Source organism: Chiroxiphia lanceolata, chromosome 2, assembly GCF_009829145.1.
Source record: "Chiroxiphia lanceolata isolate bChiLan1 chromosome 2, bChiLan1.pri, whole genome shotgun sequence".
NCBI classification, from domain to species: domain Eukaryota; kingdom Metazoa; phylum Chordata; class Aves; order Passeriformes; family Pipridae; genus Chiroxiphia; species Chiroxiphia lanceolata.
The window spans coordinates 85,201,195-85,222,432 of record NC_045638.1 but is presented as its reverse complement, the minus strand read 5'-3'; the positions used below and the strand labels follow the sequence as shown (position 1 = coordinate 85,222,432).

The window sequence follows — 21,238 nt, the reverse complement described above, 5'->3', positions numbered from 1 at the left end:
TCATCTTATACAAGGCCAGAATAAGTAGAAGGACATAATGGTTATACATTGTTATGCTGCTCTTGGGGACTTCCAAGCTGGAATGCCCTGCCTGCATCCATCTCCAGAGGATATCCAAGGCTTCACAGTTGCATACACATGCTTTTAGCTACAGTTCCTGGAAAAAAAATCCTATTTTTGTTATAGCAGAGTAATTACTTCAGTATACTGAAGAGGAAAGCTCTCTTGGCTGTGCTGCAAAAGTTTTGAGGAGGTGGGAAGTGGCTGACGGTGGGTGGGAAGGGCCACATAAAGCCATGGCACCCCTGCAGACCCTGCCCAAGGGGTCCTGCACAAGGTCCTCATGAATCAGCACTTCTTTCATCGATGGTCTGAGTAGACCCTGCTCATCAGTCACATCAGTACAATAGTGGCACACTGGTGTGGGAGACATGGAAGGGACAGAGAATGTGGCCTTGAAAGAGGTACCCTACAGCAGATCTGTGCCTGACAGCCTGTTCCCCAAGCTGGAAGACAAAGTGATATGAGCATGATGACTTCTTCCGTACTGGTGGTGCCTAAAGCCCTTGCCTTTCCCTCAGTAAATGCCAATCTTTTTGAGGACTCCATAGACACTACCGTAAAACAACTCACTGGCTGACCTAAATGGGAATGATTACAGAAGTATTCAGAATGTTCTTTTCCACAACCATCATAAAAGTCCTAGGCTAATACCCAAGTGCTTTTACAATCCATTTGCCTGAGTTCCTAGTAGGAAAATAGCTCCAACTACAGTTTATCTGCATAGTATAGGAACATATAGCTGCCTAATATCCCTGTCTGCTTGCAGCACTGTGTTAGTTCAAAATGTACATACAGTAAATATTGTCGATCATAAACAATCCATAATGAACTAACAAACTGTTCTCTGGTATATTGGGATATACTGTGAGAATCATTTGGAGATGTGCCAAGTAAGATAGAATTGGGACATGTTACTGGCCTGGTCACAGCCCGTTCTTGCTTTGAGCTGGCTTTATATATGACAATACCATGTTTGGGTATCTTGACATAATTTTAAACATAGACAAAGAGTAAAAGTCACGTATTTCTGTGTCTAATGCTTTGAAATTCAATGCTGTGAAAGGAGAGAGAATCTAGCCCCATAATAAAACTGACCCATGATAATCCAAATATATATATATATATCCTTTGTATTTTATATGATTTAGGTTGCAATTTCGGTTAAGTCAATAAATTTGCAGGTTTAAATTATCCAGTCACCAACTAAATACAGCAGATAAGCAGAATATATATGTATTGATGAGCTGGTAAGCTGCAGCAGAACTCAGAAGCAAGCAGGCACATTAATAGGTTGCTCAAATAAAATCTTTTTAGATTCTCTCTATCTGCATTTTCTTCCTGATAGCAGAAATTCTGGCTTCTTCTTTTGCCTTTTCCCCCTCGCTGCTTCCATCACAGGTACAAGGAAGTATAAAGGTATCTATTTGTTTCACCCATATTATGTGAACCACTGCAAAATGCATGCACTAGCTCATGAACAGGTAGAGAAGCAGCAAATATGCTTTGTTGAAGCTCTGCATCTGTTAGAAAAGGCTCCATGCTGCAAATTGTGCAAAGATACAAGCATTTAAAAATGTGAAAATCACAGTGACTAATTAGCCCAACAGATTAGCTCTGCTGAGGTGCTTTAGAGTCCTTCTCCTTTGTCTTGGCCTTTTATTGCTCCTTACCTCTGTACTCACCTTCTGTAAATGTGAATGATCAGAAGAACAACTTGATGCTTCCAGGTCAAAGTTTAGCAATGGGTTTACATTCAGATCTCTATGTTCTGCAATTTGCTTTTGTCTTGTAAACATGCAAATCAGTGCACTAAGCATAAGGCAGGGGAACAGCAGCGTCTTCAGCAATTAACTAAGGAATTCACATTATAATCCTGCAAGACACCTAAAGGCAGGCACATCCTCATTTCAGAGGTAATAAACATTTATAATTATATTAACAGCTGAGTCAGCAGATCTTTGAGGTGGACTTACTTCCAGTTTTCACTCGAAACAATTGTTGCAAAACACAAAGCTCTTAACTTCAGAAATCAGATTTTGTTAAACGTAAAGGAATACTTAAAACAAACAAAAACCACCAAAAACCCCCCAGCTATAGAGAACACTTCAAGTTAGGCAGAACAGAAAGTTTCTAAATTAACTCCTTGCAGGGCAGGTTCTTTCTTTCAAATGCTTCTCTCTGTCCCATCCTATCTTTAAGATGTTTCACCCAACTCATGATGCTTAACTGCACCAAAGAAAAGTATGTTGCACCCTTTCCAAGGGTCCAGCCATGGCTGCAGCATCTTCAAGACAGAGGCAGCATCTTCCCTGGCACCAAAACAACACCCTGTATGTTTTATTATAAACCATGTTCCAGGGGACAGAATAGATAGTAAACATGAAGAGAGCAAGTACTACCCCTGCAAGTTGCAGGAGGCCCTATGGCTGCAGCTGCTTTGCCCTGCAGCAGCTGGTTGGATGCTCTGTAATTGCTTTCTTTGTCCTGTTTCAAACCTGCTGTGTATCTAGGTAGATGTTCATTAGAGGTGAATATATTTGGCAATTTTATGTCTTGTGTTGACTTACGCAGGTAAACGAAGGCATGCTAGCAATTCCATAGCACATAAGCATATTTGTAATCTATAAACAGCTACGTTCTCAGTATTGGAAGATAAGTATCTATTGTGGTCACTTTATTGGGGATGCTAGAGCCTGTGTAATGTACGGGGTGTAGGCAGTCACTTTGGAGATAGATGCAAGAGGCTGGTGATTTCACCCCAGAGCTGTATGCCCTCACAGACTGTGACCCAGGTTGTGGTCTGATGAAGTAAATACATCTTGTGTCCCATGTGTGGGTTGCATAAGAAGGGTGAATGCACACACATGAATCTCCCAAAGCACATTTGCCTAATGTACTTAAAATTTCACCAGACTGATTAAAAACAAAGCAATGATCTATATTTTATATGATTTAGGCTCCATTTTCAGTTAAATCAATAAATTAGCAGATTCGGATTATCTGGTCACAAAGTTACCACAGCAGATAACCAGATCACATAATGAAAAAAGTAATTTTTTTTAAGCTTATCTTGGAATGAAATGAAGGCCTAGTTTTCTTATAACCTGAAAAACCCAGCTACTGTTTAGCTAATGTTTCATTGACACAGTTAACATGTCACTGGAGGACTCTGTCATTACTGGGCATAGGTGGCTGTGGAATATTAAGTGTATATTTTGGTCTTTGGCCAGTTAAATGATCCAAGCAAACAAGAACTGTACCCACGCTCAGTTCAACAAATGCAGTTAAACAAATGCTTGTGTGATATCTTTAAATCTCCACGTTAGTACATGTTTTATGTTGTTCTTTGCCATCTCTATGCAGTTACACAGAGTATTTTGAAGATTTAACATGTAGACAGATGATGGTTGAATCATCTCCAACAGCAATTTTCAAATAGCACTGGCTTTTTCACTGAGGAATGTAGCAGTGGCAGAGTGCTTTCGTTTTTAAAAACTGTAAAAGACAGTTCACTCTCCTCCTCTCTGACCATGGCTTAATGATACAATAAATCCAATACTAGGGCCCTTAGTATCAGACCATAACCCGCTACCCAAGGTCTAGATCAACTTTCACTCATGCTGTCAGTTAAAATTTCTTTAAAATTTTGCTAATTTCTTATTGACACACTTAATGTGATTACAACTACCGCTCTCTGTGTGTCATTGTTACTTTATGTCAGATCAGATATCAGCTACCAGCTGTTATAAAACTCATATGAACTCCAATAATAAGAATGATGGAAACAGCTTCACACATGCACTGGACGCACTAAAATTAAGACATGCTTTCACTGAGAAAAAGTTAAAACATAAGTGGTTCAAGCAGCTGTTTAATTTGTTAGGCTTTTTCTCCTTAAAGTCACTCTGGGATTTTACCAAATTAGGTGTTCTTTCATAAGGGTGCAAGGCAGAGTGTGTAAGGGTCTTGGTTGAGAAAACAGCCCTGGCTCCTGGCTGACACTGCAAATGCAAGAACCTCTATCAGTATGAATTTTGCTTTACAGAAATAATTAAAATAATTAAAATTTCTTCAGCACAGTATCTCCGTACATGCCTTCTTTTCTTGTCAATCACTGTCATGTTCTCAACATTTTTAAAGCACTCTGTATTTTTACTGTGGATGAACAGAAAAGTAATAAGAGCTCACAGTTCATCTTGTTAGCTTTTGACCTGAAAAACACAAGACTGTTTGGCATTTTATGAGAGGACATTCCAATAATAGTTAACAGTTTTCTTGTACCAGTTCTCAGGGGGATTTTAAAAAGCCTCCCATGTTCTCCTCTATGTGTGAGTGAATATTGAGGCTTGGGAAGATGTGGTGTGCTGTCAGTTTTGGTTGTAGTGTTTCAGGGAAGAGCGAGGAGAAGAACGGAGAGAGAAGTGGTATCATTGCTGCTTTAAGTTAGTACATGGACTCCTGGCTACTTGTGTTCAGTTAGATTTCTGAAAGATACAACTGCTCTGTGCACTGCCTCACATCTCTGTTGCAAAGTTTGATTTTTGTGTATTAAAAAATGGCATTTTTCAATGACTGAAGTTTTGCCCTATTGACTTGCCTTGGGAGACTGACATGTCTTTCCCCATGACCACAGAGCGGGGTAGTATTTTCCTGTGCTGTACAGCTGTTTAATTACCTAGGTAGCCTCATCTCCTCGGATGGTAAGATTGACAGAGAGATAGACAACAGGTTAGCAAAGGCATATAGTGCTTTCGGAAAGCTTCATAAAAGAGTTTGGTGAAATAAACACCTGAAGAAAAGTACAAAGATCAGTGTTTACAGAGCCATTGTGCTGTCCACTCTCTTATATGGATCTGAATCATGGGTCATTTACCGCCACCACCTGCGACTCCTAGAACGCTTCCATCAACGCTGCCTTTGTACAATCCTAAACATCCACTGATCAGATTATGTGACCAATACATCTGTTCTAGAACAAGCAGCAGTCACAAGTATTGAGGCCATGTTGCTGAGAACACAGCTGTGCTGGGCAGGGCACGTCTCGAGGATGAAGGATCACCGCCTCCCTAAGATCTTGTCCCATGGTGAACTTGCCACCGGCTGCCGCAAGAGAGGAGCCCCGAAGAGAAGATACAAGGACTCCCTGAAACAACATCTCAGCCTTGGCCATATTGATCATCATAACTGGTCTACTCTGGCCTCCAATTGGGAGGCCTGGAGACACACCATCTATAACGCTGCTGATGCTTTTGAGAAAGCACACAGGATCACTCTCAAGGAGAAAAGACAACGCAAAAAGAATCGTGCCTTGCGGAATATACCACCTAAGGAGTCTTTCTGCTGTGCCCTTTGCAACTGGACGTGTCTATCTCATATTGGCCTTTTTAGCCACCAACGCGCTTGCAACAAACCTGGGTAGAGCCCTTCCCAAATCTTCGTTTGCGAAGCCCAGCCACGATGACAGAATGTACTTCTTCCCTTTGTCATAGAAGCTGCAGGATGTGTTGATTCAGTAGAAGAACAGACCCTGTAGTAACTGCAAAGACTTCAAATCCTTACAGTCACAGCTGGTTTTAGTGCTTGTCTTAGCTGAATTCAATAGAATGACTGGAGTTGCAATAGCATGTGCAAAGTTGTTCTGCCTTTAGTAAATCGCTTTCCCTTGGCTTCCCACAACATGAAACATCTTCTCAGCATTGCTGCAAGGCAGAGACAAGACACATACAGGAAAGAGTAGAGCTTGTTTTGCTGATAAGAATCCGCTTTTTGAAACAGAAGTAGACCCTCCTCTGAGCATGCGTTCTCTTCAAACATGTCACAACGTCCTTGTTTCTAAAGTCCGTCCTGTCAATTCCTTCCTTGTTGATTTTGGCAGAAAGTTCAGACAAATCAAGTAACTGGTGACTCTCTGCTCTAAGAAAGTAAGATCTCACTGGGAAAGCTGAGCATATCCATTAAAATGTTCCACAAGAAAATTCATCATGTTGCATCTGTATTTTCCTTGTCAAATACTGTGAAAAATTCTGTGCCTTGATGAAGCAACTGTCAGTTGTCAATATCTAAAGTCATTGCATTTCAAATCTTTTACCCCACCAATGTAATTTGGCTTGTTCAATGTTCTTTTCTCCTTCTTTATAGGATAATAGCCAAATTGAGTTGGTTCTAGGAAGGCACGATGGCTACTCACATACACACTATGCCTGAGTTCACGCCATATCAGCTGTGTCCAGGGACAGGCAAGACCAATAAGTAACTTACGACACTGTCCAAGAGATGAACAGGAATGTCTCAATGGCAGAAAGGAATTAACAACATAGTGCTGCAGTCCCCAGCTATTTGGCAGGACACCCAGCACACTGCACAGCCACTAGAAATGCAGCTCTTCAGCCAAGATATTATGTTTTCAGAGTCAAACTAAATTAACCCCCTGTGAATTAGGACCATCCAGCCTGCTTTACCTAAGCCCCTACTATATGCTGTAGAAAAAGGATAAAATACCCAACTGTGCAAACCTGATGAAAGATCTTATGTTTTCACTTACTCTATTTCATCCCTTGAAGGGCCAGGTGTCATATTGCTGAGATTTCACTGGCATTAGGGGCTCTCTCCAAAAGACAGGGAAATATAATCTGGTGGAACACTGCAGTATGTACTTTCCATCTGCATCCAGAACTTCTTGGCCTCTGGACTCATTACTCTATGGAAGGAGAGTTAGGTGCATATGGGAAATGCAATTAATCCCTAAAATCAAGAATTCATTATTTCAACCCAAACTACACACAGGTAATTTTTTAGCAATTTCTTATAATTCAAATCAGCGGTGATGTGGATCAAACCTTTTTCCTAGGAAAGTGCAATAATTCATCCAAAGCTGGTAAAACTGGGACTAGTTCAAGTAAAAACTGCTGTCTGGTATCATCAATCCAAATCTCAAGGGCCAGGTCGCAAACAACAAAGAGCTTGTACAGGGAAGGGTAAAAGGTTAGAGATGACTCAATATTGCACTGCATCATTGCAAACAGGAAGAGGCTATTTCATAAACCATGGGTCATTTCCATAAGTTGAAAGCCTATCTGTATACAAACAGGTCGTTACAGCGAGGAATCACAAGATTTTCCATGTTTTTAACCTTAAGCAGAGCACAAGTACTGGGCACATTAAATCCTGCAAAAGGCTCTCTACAGTCTGTTGTAGACTGGAAACTTCTGGAAGAGCCACAGAGTATGATGGTGTCATGCATACGCCCTTGTGTTTGCAATAACCTTCTCTTATCCTCCTGAACCTTTTCCTCTAATCCCTTAATAATTGTTGAGGCATTTCTCTGTCTTTAAATACCTCAAACACATTTCTTGCATGTGGCTTTGGAAACAGGTTCATAAAGCTTAATCCCTGCAGATGAGGAAGATGTGAATCCTAGTCATGTTTGGTATTGCCTGTGTTTTGTGGAAGGGAAAACAAGATGTTATCTGCAGTTTGTAGCCACTGGGAAGATGCCTCTTTGATCTTTTGCTTGAGTTGGTCACTAGGTTGCTCTATTTCTGCAAACAGAGAGGAATTTTACCTACTCTAGGAAATACTAAGGCCTCATCTGCGCTATACTTCTGCAATAGTTCAAAAGATTGCTGGTACTCACTTTTTTTTTTTTTAATTAAAGACCTTTAGATAGGAATTCCATTTTGAAAATAGTTTCCAAGTGGTAAATAAATGGAAATCAAGGACAGAAATTGCTGAATTTTTGTTCAAACCTTTTAAAACTACTTAAAAATGTGTAGGAAAATTCTCAACAGAACATCTAATTCAGAATATAAATCACTATATATTAGAACATGATACATTTTTCATCATCACTTACTACTACCTTTTATTATGTACAGCTTCCCAACAGGTCTCCAGTCAACGACAGTCTGAACTACTTGTACATGTGCAATTGGTCCCATGGGGGAATTCTACTGATTTCAGAAAAGTTAATGACTATCTACTACTTACATGGCTTTAACTGTCACACTTTATTCCCTTGGATGTGAAATCAGATCCATAAAATCTATTAAGTGTGTACAGACCTTCAAAGATGAGGCAGAGTATTACCCAATGGTAGTAGCAGCAGCCTGCAGGCACAGTGGGTGAGATGTACCTCAGCTAGATGTGTAGGTCAGATGTCAATGTTGAGCTATCCTAACCTCTGCTCCCTCTGTAGTCAACAGAAAGGAAAAGACATCTCAAGAGACAAATTTGCCTTCCTGCAACACTGGCGCAAGAATTGAGCCCATTCCTATATAAGTTACTCCCATAATTAACTATCTAGTCAATAACTGTCGCGCGAAGTGTGACTCCACATGATAATAATACAGGCACAAATACTGTTTGGGATCAGGCTTCTGCTGGCTTGTGTTCTGTAAACTTAAGACTCTTGAATTAGCATAAGAGGTGTTGAAATCAACCTTGATATGTGTGCAGTCCTCTCTGCAGAGTGCAAGGAAAGCCCACACTGAGACCAGGCACCTGCTGGGTGTCTGAAGTTCAGCGAGATGACTTCCATTCACTGTTAGTGGCTTATGTTTCAATCCCTAATAAATGCTAGAACACCAACAACTTATTCAATTATTTATTTCAAGTACTTTGGTCCTAGGCTAAAGTAGTTCTAAACCATCACCAACATTATTTCAAACCTGTCTTCCTAAATTTAGTTATTTTTGGTTATTCTCACCTGGAAGAATGATGCCAGAGGAAAAAAAAAAACAAACAAAAACAACAGAAAAAAAATGAGAAAAATCTTTTCTAGATTCTTCTTACAATTACTAAAGATGAAGTATTAAGAAACAAAGGAAGCAGTAAGGTCATCATGCTCAATATTCAGCCTATACAGTGTTTAAACATTAAAGCAATACATAAACAGTCTTAAAACCACCCTCTGCTGGCGGAGACTCACCAGTACAGTGGGCCAGCAGCTACAGCTGCCTCTCCAGTGTCAGAACCAGCAGAGATCCGCATCTCTGACGTGCATTTTGCAGCACCACGTAGTATTTGGCTACACTGAAGACTTCAGAGGTGTGACCCGACTGGTGGGGAGCTGGGGAGATAGAAGGCCGAGGGACACCCTCTCTGTGCCCATTAGTGTTATAGGTTCTGCCATTCCCTCAGTCCTCTCACAGCTGCATCCAGCCCAGGTTCCAGCTCACAGCCATGGCCTACGAGTGTCTGCCACAGGGGAGAAGATTGCTAACACAGTCCACGTTCTCCTTGCTGCTCTGTAGATAAAACTGGTGAGCTAAGAAACCACAAACCCTGCCTGAATACTGACTTGTGTAACCACCGGCATGCACTCACTTTACCTAAAATCAGGGCTCCTTTTATGATTTTTAGTGTCTTCTAAATAACTAACACAAAGCCACCTTTTATTTTGGCCTCAGAAATGTGAACCTATCTGATGATGTCACAAATGGGCTATATGAAAATGGCTCAGTAGTTTAAGCTGTCTCAGGAAGTTACATTTATCTACAGATGGCTTCCAATATAATCTTTCTATGATTATGAATGTATTAAAATTAGGAGAACCCTACAGAGGCACTTTGATTCTTCTCATTAAAATGTGTCAGCTAGTTTTCCAAGGGATAATAGTTTTTAGACAGAACACTGTAGAAGTAACACGTAAGAAGGGCTGGGTTTGCTCAGCCTTCTGATGGCTTTTTGCATTATTGTATTTTAGCTGTGACAGGTTGGTTTCCAGCAATACACTGGGTCTGCACTTACAGGGCATGTGCAAAATGTCACTTGTGTCTTTGCAGTATTTGAGGCAATTGGCTGTAAAGATCTGTTTTTCCTCAGGTGTCATCAGTTTAGCAAATGGAAAGTGCTACTTTGAAATTTTAAAATGCAAAGGTTAAAAATATGAAACTCAGCACAGGAAAAGCACTTTTTGTCTACTTTTAAAGTGTTATTAATCTATCCCCTCTCCCTCCCCACACCGCCCCAAGATTCAAGAAGGAAAGCAGGGCTCTTTCCTCCAAGCTTTCTTTTTTCTTCTTAATAATGATGGGATGCAATAGCTGGAATTCTGCAGCCATCAGAACTACCACCTTCACACAGTTAACAAATGATAATTATCCTAGGGCTTCTGACACACTAAATACTGAGTGTGATGTACTATGTGTGGGTGACAAGGAGATAGAAAAAGAGAAAAAAAAGGAAGCATGGAAAACCTGTGTGTTGGCACACACCTAGATAGAAACAAAATGATGACAAAAACCAAATCCCATTTGTCAATGGTGGACATGAACAAAATAATGCTTTGCTTTTCCTGCTATGTGACTGACTGCAGAGCAGTAAATTCAGGGAAGACTGGAGTAGCCATCCCTTTGCATTGCACAGAGGTGAACGTTACCTGGAGACTGCACACATAAAGCACTACCATAGCAGAGGGAAAGCTCAGGGAGCACATTTCCTTTGGGAGGAATAAGATTGGTACATCAACAGTACCCAAGAGTGGTACTCATACCACAGAATGAAGCAGGCATCTTCCAAACCTAGTATCTTCCAAACCCAGCATCTTGGCTGACATGATTTGTACCTAAACTTACCTTCAGATAATGGAGAACTGCCTATAGCAAAGGGCTGGGATACCCGAGATACCATCAAACCTGTGCAAATGAAGCTGCAACACCACTCAGAATGAATGGCAGCAATGTTATCCATCCCAGAGAGCCACAACACTCAAGTGTTGACAGAAACTTGTGAGAGACCCCACACATACCTGGTTCCCTAGCCAAGCATGTCAATACTCCTGACAAGGTTAATCCACAACCAAACAACCTTCTCAAGGATGAGAGCTTAAAAGACAGATGTGATTGGATATTTTAATAAAATAATTAACACAAACTGTATTTGTTGGGGACCAGATATTCACGTTTGATTTGCGCTCAAGAGGGAACAGCTTCTCTATCCCAGGAGTCTGTCAGCAAGACAAAACTACACTACTTTTCCATGATTCTCCCAACTGACTCATTTATATTTTATGAAGTGTTAAATTATGAATTATTATACAATAATGTATACAAATGTATTTAAATATATATCTTTTGTATACATATATGCACATATTTCCAGGTATGTATATATAAATGTATTTACACTACAAAAATACTTATAAATTACTGTATAAATGTATTATTTATAATGAAAAGAAAATCCATTTATTTTCACTGGGCCTACTAAAACTCCAATTCATCACCTCCTTTTTTCCAGGACGCAGCACTGGGACAGCAGTTGCTCCAGTCACAATCTACCCTGGAGGTCAGAGGAGCTTTCAATGGGCAGGAATTTGAAAGAGGCCAAATGGACCTCAGTGATATGAACTAGTAAAGCTCATCCCTGCCATTCCTCCCTGGTGAGACACAGTATCCACTTGGCTGTGCAACACCCTCTTGCCAATTCACCCGAGGATTGCACCTGCCTATACTTTGCATGTTTCTCTACAAAGGTTAACAACAGCAACAATCTAACTCGGGGGATGCAACTGCTGTTTTAGCTGACATCCGCTGAAGCAGAGCATGTTCAGCAAAGCCGCTGCTCATCACTCTGAAACAGCTGCCACCACATTGTCCTCACCAAAGAGCAACATTCACCATTATCACAGTGGAGCAGTAAATCATATTAGCATAGCAAAAGTTTATGGCAGAGCAGCCAATTTCATTGGTAGCAGGAGGAAACTCAGATTAGCTTTTCATCTATTATACGTGGAACATTTTAATACCTAATTCTCTCTTTTGCAGGCCTACTCTGCCATTAAAATTATATTTGGCTATGTGTGCAGGGGTAACATACAACTCCCCAAATGTAAGAATTAGTTGCATAAGAGGAAAATATATTTGCAGTCTTGGTAAGGAAAAAAAACCCCAAACTTAAAACTGTTCCACATCTTACTCCAGCTCTCTGTTCATGCTGGGATTCATCTCAACTACACTGAGCTATCACTAGTCCTGCTTACAGAAGTGAATTCAAGAAGCAGGAGACTTGTGCAAACCTGACCTATGCAGACTGCAGTCAAGACATGAACGTTAGCTACTCACTAGCAGTCCACTAAATTATATCCTTAGGACTTTGTATGTAAATAACAAAATAGAGCAAGTGAAACCATGTGAGCAGAAACTTGCCCCGGAACTGTGATACTCACTGTGGTAGTCAGTTTTTCAGGAAGAGGCACTTGGAAAAGAAATAGCAAAAAAAAGCCCCAAAAATAATGAGGTGGTAGAAAAGAGTCAGGTGGTGATAATGTACAGAAAAGCTAAAAGTCTGGGTGAAGAGACCAAGGAAAAGAGCAAACCCAGGGAATTCTGGTATAGATACTATCAAATGCTGCTGTCCCAGAAGTTGTGTGCTTTTTCACAGCGCAGCATTAACTTACCCAAAGGAAATGGTTTGTGTGCACTAAGGAGCGCTCTGACTGCAATACTGTTGTTTAAGTACTCACCTGCCCAAGCTAGTATTTTAAGCTGAATCATACAGGAAGCAACACAAAATTTTGCACCACTGCACCCAAATAGCTGGAGAACCTGAGAACACTTGCATGCATAATGAGAGACTCCAGCCTATCAATTTAGTTGTAGGATTTTCTAAGAAAATAAATAATGGTGCATCATTTGACTTAAACTATGGTTGCTAAAATTAAATTTTAACCTCTGGTTATGGCTTTCACTCTCCCTGTGTTCACTTTTCACCCACACCTCACAAAAACAGGGACAAAGAACAGCATTGGAGGCTTGCCATAACTAAAGGCTCATTTTGCTCTCGTCACAGGCATCATCATTTCCTAAAATGTATTCTTTCCACAAAGATATTTTTAGTGAGCTTTTCATTTCAGTAGAACTTATGTGACCCTTAAAAAAATCCTCTGCTGCCCCTCGCCCCCCCTTTTTATTATTTTGAAAGTATTAAGAGCTAGTACCATGGTCAAAGATTTGTCAGCTCATGGACTGCTCACCTGGCACAGACACACACATCAGCTGAGCAGTATCAGTTACCAACTCAGGTTTACCCCTACACAACAAAAACAGATCTTTCCATGATCAGTGGCAACTGAGTGAGGTCCATCCCAAGCACTATCTCAGCCGGATACCTCCACCTGCTTTATGCAATACAGGGCTTGATCAAGCTCTGTGCTGCAGAGGGCAGTGCAAACACAAAGTACATCTAAACACGCAGCCTGAGTGTTTCTTGTTCCACATGGAAGCACTCGTGCATCTTAAAGCTACAACAGTGTGAGCCAAAAGATTTATGCTCAGCTCTGGAGCCCGTCTGAGTAATCTTCTGTGCAAGTCTTCAGCAACTCGTGGGTGTGGAAGGCGTATCTTCACGGCAGTGCTGCCATGAGCCAGCTGGCTTTGCAGGAGTGAGGTGGACTAAGAAAAGCTATTGTTCCAGGAAATACTATTATGTGACAAAACCTGAAGCTTTGGGGGTGCTTCTGAACTGGTTAGTGGCACACATGCTCGTAAGAGAAAAGTGGTCTGCTTACAGCCCTATGGTCTTCAGTGGTCATATCACACCATCCCACCTTAAGAGATATATCCATGTGTAGCTGAGACAGCCGCAGAACATTTTGAGTCTCCTTGTGTTTAGCAAGTTTTCCCCAATGTTAGTGTGCCTTCTGAAGAGGGAACTTCCCACAACTGGAGCCCTGGAGTCTCTTGTACTCAAACTACCTGCAGTTTTTAAGTGTCCTAACGCTTTGAAGTCCTGCATATTGTGATGACCATCTCCAGTATCTACAATAAAATCAATTTTATTGTAGAGAGCAGTATTAGCTCTCTTTTCAACTCAAGATAGAAGTTGTGGAAAAAACCACATTCTTCTCTCTAGTGAGTTCTTTCAGATACCAGATCTTATGAACCCAGGGACTTGCAGTAGCCTGCACACCCTTTCCTGTTGTGTAACTGCTATTGAACTGCTGCCACATTTTGGTTGAAGAACATGTTCATGCTAACTGAAAAGGTTCTTGACTGCTCTTAGAGCACTCTTCTTGTGCTGAAAGACACACACACAAAAAAAAGTTACACTTCATAATTAGTCACTAGAATTATTTCCAGAGCAGCTTTACAGACTCCTTTTGCTATGCAGGAATACTAGGCTCTTCCAGATACTGGTTTAACAGCTTCCTCCCCACAATTTCATTGAAAACATTTAAAAAAGGCACAGAAGTCTTCCACTCTCTCCTGTTTTTCCAAGCTTTCCCTGTCAAAGAACCAAGACAACACAATGTATTCTTCTGTGCTATGACTAATATACTTGGAAACAGTAACATGATATAGAAATACTTACCTATTCTACCCAGCTAAATTCACCCTCTCACCTTTCTCTTTGCAGCTCCATAACTTTTTGGGAAACAGCTCCATGGGAGACAATTGCAACCAACCAGCCAAGCAACCAAACTTCATTGCAGCTTCTTCATCCTCCATCATCTGAGCAGTAACTTTGATGTGAAAGAGTTAACACCCTTCCACCAGAGGCTTTGAAATAAGCAGCTGGGACTGTAGACAACCAAGTTTTACAGCTGGGATAGTTAAGAAAATTGGATTTTAAAACACAACTCACATTCCAAGAGTAGCATAGAAGTACTCTTGTAAGGTATCAATAATCCTTACAAACTATATTCCACTAATGCTAATGTGCATACCAGGAATTATGTTAGGCCTGACAGTGAGTTTGCAAGAACCAAGACAACCCCTGACAGTTCTCTGTGCTGCGCTGCCATGGATGCTGACACTGTGGCATTATAACACCGGACACCTTAAAAATTACGTAATAATCTATTTGTACACTTCATCTCAAAATCTGCGTATCTCATGCAGACTGCAGAGCTGGCTTAGTACAGTATCCAGTGACTGCTCAATTTACAGCATCCAAATCCTCGACATTTTCATTTAGAGGAAACTTGTCAGAAGGAAAGCTGAGACACAAAGACAGGTTTCTACATATGAACTTAAATTAAACTTTGATTACGCAATTTCTTCTTTAAGTCATCACATATTCCTATTATCCTTATCTTCCTCAGATCTCCTGCAGGATCTTCCAACTCTTTCTCCAGGCCTTCAGGAAACTGGGTGGTTGCTTACCTGAGTCCACAGTGACAAAAATCACTTCAGATAATCCATAGTTTTTGCAGTGTCAGCATAGTAGTTCAAGTACAGACAAACACATCAGCTTCATAGGCTGAGGACCAGACACACACCAGAGTAAGTTTCCACTAACAGCATTAAAGTAGAGCATACCTTTGTGTTTAAGAAAAGCCAAAGGCAGGCTTTCAATTCTATCATCACCTTGCATATTATCATATGAAACGCCAAGAAAATGCTTATTTCTGCAATAGGACTGTAAGCTTCTTGTGGATCTTGCAACTAAGATCTGTTCGGTCAGGAGAGACTTGTGCATTAGCGCTTTCAGGTGGACATGCTATCCGAGTTTGACACACAGAAAACAGGTTTTGTCATTAACAGTTCTAACAAGTTGTCACCGATGAGTAAAATCCATACACTGACAAGTATCAGACACCCCCAAACTGACTGAAGTGAACTACACACACACAGAGAAAACAGTGTTTTACTTGTCTCTTGTATCAGGCATTCACTTGGGTAGTTTCTGAAGTCATTTCCTTTTTCCTACATTTTGATATGCTATAGCAACTCTCTGCTGAGACATCAGGGCTTCTACAGATAAAGAAATAAGGTATAAACAATGGTAAAAACAATGAAGAAAAACTATCTGCAAAGTGAGGTGCACTGCAACTTTCTCAGAGCAGCAGCACTGACTCCAGTGGGATGGGGAGGGAGAGAGGGAAACCACTGCAGGTAAAACCAATTGTTTCTAAACCAGTTTAAGTAACAAAACATACTGTCATTAGACCAGCAGATCATCCTGGATGCAGATTTCACATACACTTCTGCTGCCAGTTATAGAAAAGACAGTCGAGTCTACCCTAGAATTCCACTGCAATACTTACCATCAGTACCAGGAATCAGCTGCACAGATAAAACATAGGGCTAAAGTCTACTGTGGAACACTGTTGTAACTGTGAAGTCATCATGCCACTGCCCCTTTATTTCACCCACAGTTCACCTAATCTAAAGGTATCTGCAAAGAGAAGAAAAAGAAGTAGAAAAGAAATAAAAAGGGCTGTACTTGTAATCCAGAATTCTTCAGATGTATGGAACTATTAATGAAAGGTACAGCAGCAAGAGAGCATTCCACCCTCTCTTTTTCTTTACTTGTGAATATGGCAAAATGGGACAACCTGGACATGAGGAGAAGCACTTACAGGACACTAGACTTTTTACAGGATGGCAAGCAACTGGTTCTGATTCTTTAGCTGAAGAGAGCTGCATATAAAGCCACAGAAGAATGGTACACATTGCTGTAATACCAGCAGATTTTGAAAGGCTGCAATGTTCAGGTGAAGCAAATGCATCACAGAACATCTCATGACATCCTCCCTCCCGCCCTCGAGTGTCTCCTGGGGCAAACACACTATCTATGTAGTTATTGTGAGGCAATATCCTGAGCAAATACATCCTACTTACCTCCGAGAGGAACCAAAGTACAAAATAAACCCCACAGCCCCATTTGTCCTGAGCTGTACCACTACTGGACTTTAGCTAACACATCAAGCAAGCCTGTAAAACTCTTCACAACTCCTTTCAATTGAGTACCTTCTTGAGATAATAAAGTGCTTTATTTCACAGGAATCACTTGTAGCTAGAAAGGGTATTATTTCACAAGCCATGCAATACCTTGAGCATCCTCCCTTCGAGTTTACATTAAAAGTCTTCTATACATTGTTTCAGGGAACTTCAGTCCCCTTAAGCCTAAGGGAGCTTTGATTACTCTCTCTTTTGGTGAGCAGATCATTTCCCAATCCCCAACACAAAAGCCTAGCAAAAGCAGGGATGACGTTCAGTACAATAAAGTCTAAAACCTGCTGGTCAAAATTCTAGCCTACCTCCTAGATGCCAGCCAGAAGTATGCTGAAACTAAGACAGCACCCAGTCATCTGGCTAAGCCACACCAACACCAGACAGCAAGCACACCTAAGATAATGGGCAAGCAAGTTAGGTGAACTGCTGAGATGCTTTACATCTCATCCATTCTCTCAGCTTTTTCAAGGCTGATATATGACTCTATGGACACAGAGTCATAGGTTGGGTTGGAAGGGACCTTAAAGACCACCTAGTTGCAACCCCCCTGCCGTGGGCAGCGACACCTTCCACTAGACTAGGTTGCTCAGAGCCCCATCCAGCCTGGCTTTGGGATGAGGCAGCCACAACTTCACCAGGCAGCCTGTTTCTATGCATCACCATCCTTGAAAAAAAATGTCTTCCTTATATCTAATCTAATCCTACCCTTTTCCAGACATACTGAGGGCAGCTGCCTCTAGGAGGAAACAAAGCTCCTCCTGCTGGTCACGCTAAGCCCTACGTCTATGACAACCAAACACCACTAGTGCAATTATCAGACAGAAGCTACAACCCTGAAAAAAAGCCTCAAAACAGCCAACGCAGCCTGTCACCTGGTATGCGACAAGGGCATGACCCAGCCTGCTCCCTTTTGACGGCCTCTCCCACCAAGGCCAGCGCTACTCTTTAATCCCCAGCCCGTACTTGGTCCCACAGCTAAGTGCCGCGGCTGCTACAGCCCCGCACGGACCCCTCTCCCCGGACAGCTCAAGAGGCACAGCCCCAAGAGTCACCGGAGCCGCCCCGGCTCCTGCACCACACAGAGCAACCTCCCCCTACCCGCCCAGCACCGCCCCCGGCCGTGACCCGCAGCAGCCTCACCACGACCCCCGCCCGCTCCCGCCGCACACCCACCGCAGCCCGCCCGGCACAGGGCCCGCTACCGGGGCGTACGGGCCTCGCCGAGTCCCGGGACAGACCCCCTAACCCCGCCCCTCTCCCACCTTGGAGAGAGGCGCTGCGCCACCCAGAACCGGCGGGCACGGAGAGACACCCAGCCATGTCCTTCAGGGCCCGCCACCGCGCCCCTCCAGCCACTCCTCAGCCTCAACCTCAGCCTCCCCTTCTTCCTCACCCCCTCGCACACAAACTCTTGCTTACCCCTCAAACCAAGACCTAGCTCCCACCCTCCGCCCTTTTCCGACATCTTAACCCGGCTCCCCGGCCGCTCCTCCCGAGCCAAAAGTGTCCCACGCCACCAACATGGCGGCCGCCACATCCTCCTTCCCCACCCCTCCCACTCCCCACCGCGGCCGCGCGGCACGGGGCCTGCCGGGAAATCGAGTCCTCACCCTGTATGCGGCCGCGCTATGGATCCTCCAGATAAACTACAGACCCCAGAAACCCCCGCGCCCCGAGGGCGCCAGCCAATGGCTAGGCGGCATGTCGGCCGGTGGCCCCGCCCCGGCGGGCTCTGGGGTGATGTCATTGCCCAGCGGGGCCGCGGGGGCGCGCCGCGCGCCGCCGCTCATTGTGCTCCGCTGGTGCCGCCTCCGCTGGACACGGCGGGGAGGACCTGCTCCCGCTACATTCCCGACCGGGGCCGCCCTGCTCTTACTCCTGCACCGCCCGGGGCGCGCTGCCCTGCTCTTGCACCGCCCGGAGGGGGCTGCCCTGCACAGCACCGTGGGCGGCCCTGCCCTTATCCCCGGAGAGGGCTGATTTGAGCCGAGCCCCGCTGCTCCTCTCCCGGGGATCCTGGCCCGAGGGTGGCTCGGCATCATCCCGAGGGGCTGGCGCTGCTCGGGGAGTGAGCACCCATTCCCGAGGGGGACTGCCTTGCGCCTAAGCCCGCTGCGCCCATCCCGGAGAGCTGCCCTGCGCCGGGTGGGTGGCTAGCACCTATCCCAGAGGGAGCGGGCTGCCGTGCGCCCATCCCCGGGGTCAGCACCTACCACGGGAGTGCGGGGACTGCAGCGCGCCCAGCTCCGCTATCCCCGCCGCGGGGCGGCCCCGGGCTGCCGCTTCTCCCGTCGCCGGTGACCGGCTCCTGGCTCCCACCTCGTTTCATGTTTGTGGATAGGGAGGAAAAATCCCAAACCAGGTTAGTTCTGCGCTCCTCTTCTCTTTTTTGTGTGTGTTTTTCCTTCTCCTTTTACCCCTTCCCTGCCAGGCCCCTGTCTCCCTATGCGCTTCCTCGCACTGTGTGTTCCCCAGCGGGGAGCAGCGCTGCCGAGCGGGGCTGCACTGTCTGTCCCTGGCTCTGCTGGTAAAGGAGGAACGGGGGAGAAGGAAGGGGAAGGACCCCTAGCCCCCTAAATAGGGTCATCCATGGGAGATGAGTGCCCCTCGCCGCCTTTCGGGCCCGGTGGCAGCCCCCGGGAAACTCCCGCAACTCAATGCTCCAGGCACCCCGAAGCTGCGCGGTCCCGAACCGGGGGCACCGGCGGGGAGCCCTGTCTTATTTGTCTCCTGCACTGGATAACAGCGGAAAATAAGATAGATTTTGAATTGCTATCGCTAAGTCCTGCTAAGTATGAGAAACCCGGGGCTCCTGGGGATAAAATAAGTACGGGGTGCATTTTGGGATGGTTTTGGGGGCCCTGCTGTCGTGTGGCTTTAGTGTTTTGACACCTCTATGCCTCCCCTCTTTCAGGGAAATGGGGGAGATTTGAATCCAACTGGCTCTCAATCCTGGCTGTTTGCAATTGGCCCAGCTTTCTTTTCCAAGTCACATAATGAGTTTGTGTCTTAAAAATTGTCGATTGGACAGCCTGATGGTATATCTCAACTTCCAAACTACTAGTCTGACCTTTTTCACTTTTATCGTATATACAAGAAATGCCTGTATTTTAAACTTTGTAAAGAGTCTGTGGTCCAACAGAGCTTTGTTTTACTGTACCTTTTTGGTTTTTTTCCCTTTTTTGTTTCTGAGGTGCAGTTCAGATCTTTACTTGAACATTGCGAAGATATTAGAGTAATATACTGGATATTTTTTTGTTAATACGTAACATCAGAAGGTTTTATCCCCTTTTATTGCTACATTACTCCTGCAGTTGCTAGTGGACCCCAGATATCCCATTTTGCAGTGGTGGCAGGGAAATGTATGCACACAGAGGGGTCCTGCTGGCCTCAAATCTGTCAGTGTTTCTCAGTGCCCTTTAAAGTTAATCCACCCCAAAGCCCACTTGGAGGCTGTTCTAAGAGTAGGAAGAGAGTGTGCAGCTGAGCTGATATTTTTAATTCCCCCCCCCCACCACTGCATATTTGCTTCTGCGCTTCTCTTGTGTAACTGGCACTATGTGTCCTCTGGCAGGGCTCTCCCTGGAATCGCAGTGCTGGGGAGAGGGTGACATGAGTGCAGTGGGGACAATGAAACTCCCTGTTTGATTTGCTTGAAGTGTTTGTAAACACTGAGGCAGTGTTGGGGTGTCCGTATGCAATGGATGGCATTTTACAGCTTTCCCTCCTTAAGTGAGATAAACATGCTGCATCCACATCTCCTTGCATTTATTTTAACTGTGTTTTTTCTTTCCTTCCTCTTTATTATTGACTCAGAGGGAAAGAACAACAGCGCATGCAGGCGTTGCCTTTGGTTGGTCTTTTTTAAACATTTTTATTTCCTGGAATGGTGTTTTCCTCTTTATTTTACAAGAGAGGGAACAGATAATCTAATAGAGGGTTTCCCATCTTGGCTGTAAAAGGAGCAGTTTTATAGCAGTGATTTTGTTAGCCTGGGATAGAAGGCACTGGATATGAAGCGATAATTTGAAAGTGTAGACTGGGAATTGTTCTGGGAAATACTGATACAGAAATTGATGAGAACAAGCAAGGAACCCATGGCCAGGAATTTTGTATTTAAGTAATACAGTCTTATATTCTGTTTTCATCTTTCCATGTGTATGTATCTTTACAAATATGTATTGCTATTTATGCTCATTTGGGGTGTTTTTTTCAAAAATTATTACATTTGTTGGATTTAGAAAGATTTGTGACAATGTGTGCTAGCATTTTAAAGTTCTATTATACTATAACACGAGGTGGATTAAAAATGTACCTCAGAAATCTACACTATTATTCAGGTGAAACTTTGCCTTGCAGCAACTGAAATATAGCACATAAAAAGAGACCAAAAGCTGAAAATCACTCCGTAGATAAATGATTGCTGTGAAAAAGTAGAGATGAGCTAAGGGGCCCTTTTCTTGTCCTGCAAAGACCTAAATGCAATGAACGTGTTA

The 21,238-nt window shown here is 43.5% G+C and overlaps 1 protein-coding gene and 1 long non-coding RNA gene across 6 annotated transcripts in view; one reads left to right on the top strand and one right to left on the bottom strand.

The window, feature by feature from the left end:
* Nucleotides 1-40: 40 nt before the first annotated feature.
* Nucleotides 41-17,846, bottom strand: LOC116782355. 3 transcript variants are annotated; one of them, XR_004355209.1, is made up of 4 exons: nucleotides 8,990-17,846; nucleotides 6,605-8,767; nucleotides 1,746-1,947; nucleotides 41-157 (listed from the first exon to the last, which is right to left on the bottom strand). It is a non-coding gene; the product is annotated as an uncharacterized LOC116782355 (long non-coding RNA). The 3 variants fall into 3 exon arrangements; XR_004355210.1 differs by lacking the exon at nucleotides 6,605-8,767 and adding an exon at nucleotides 3,981-4,064; XR_004355208.1 differs by lacking the exon at nucleotides 6,605-8,767 and having other exon boundaries at nucleotides 1,746-4,064.
* Nucleotides 17,847-18,515: 669 nt separating this feature from the next.
* The window catches only part of RAB30 (RAB30, member RAS oncogene family), a 48,955-nt gene continuing 46,232 nt past the window's right edge, over nucleotides 18,516-21,238 (top strand). For 2 of the 3 annotated variants that reach the window (XM_032678859.1, XM_032678858.1), the window contains exon 1: nucleotides 18,612-19,104. The gene's annotated coding sequence lies outside the window, so the exon portion shown is untranslated. Of the gene's footprint in view, nucleotides 19,105-21,238 lie in introns of all 3 variants that reach the window. The other variant, XM_032678861.1, reaches the window with a different exon arrangement.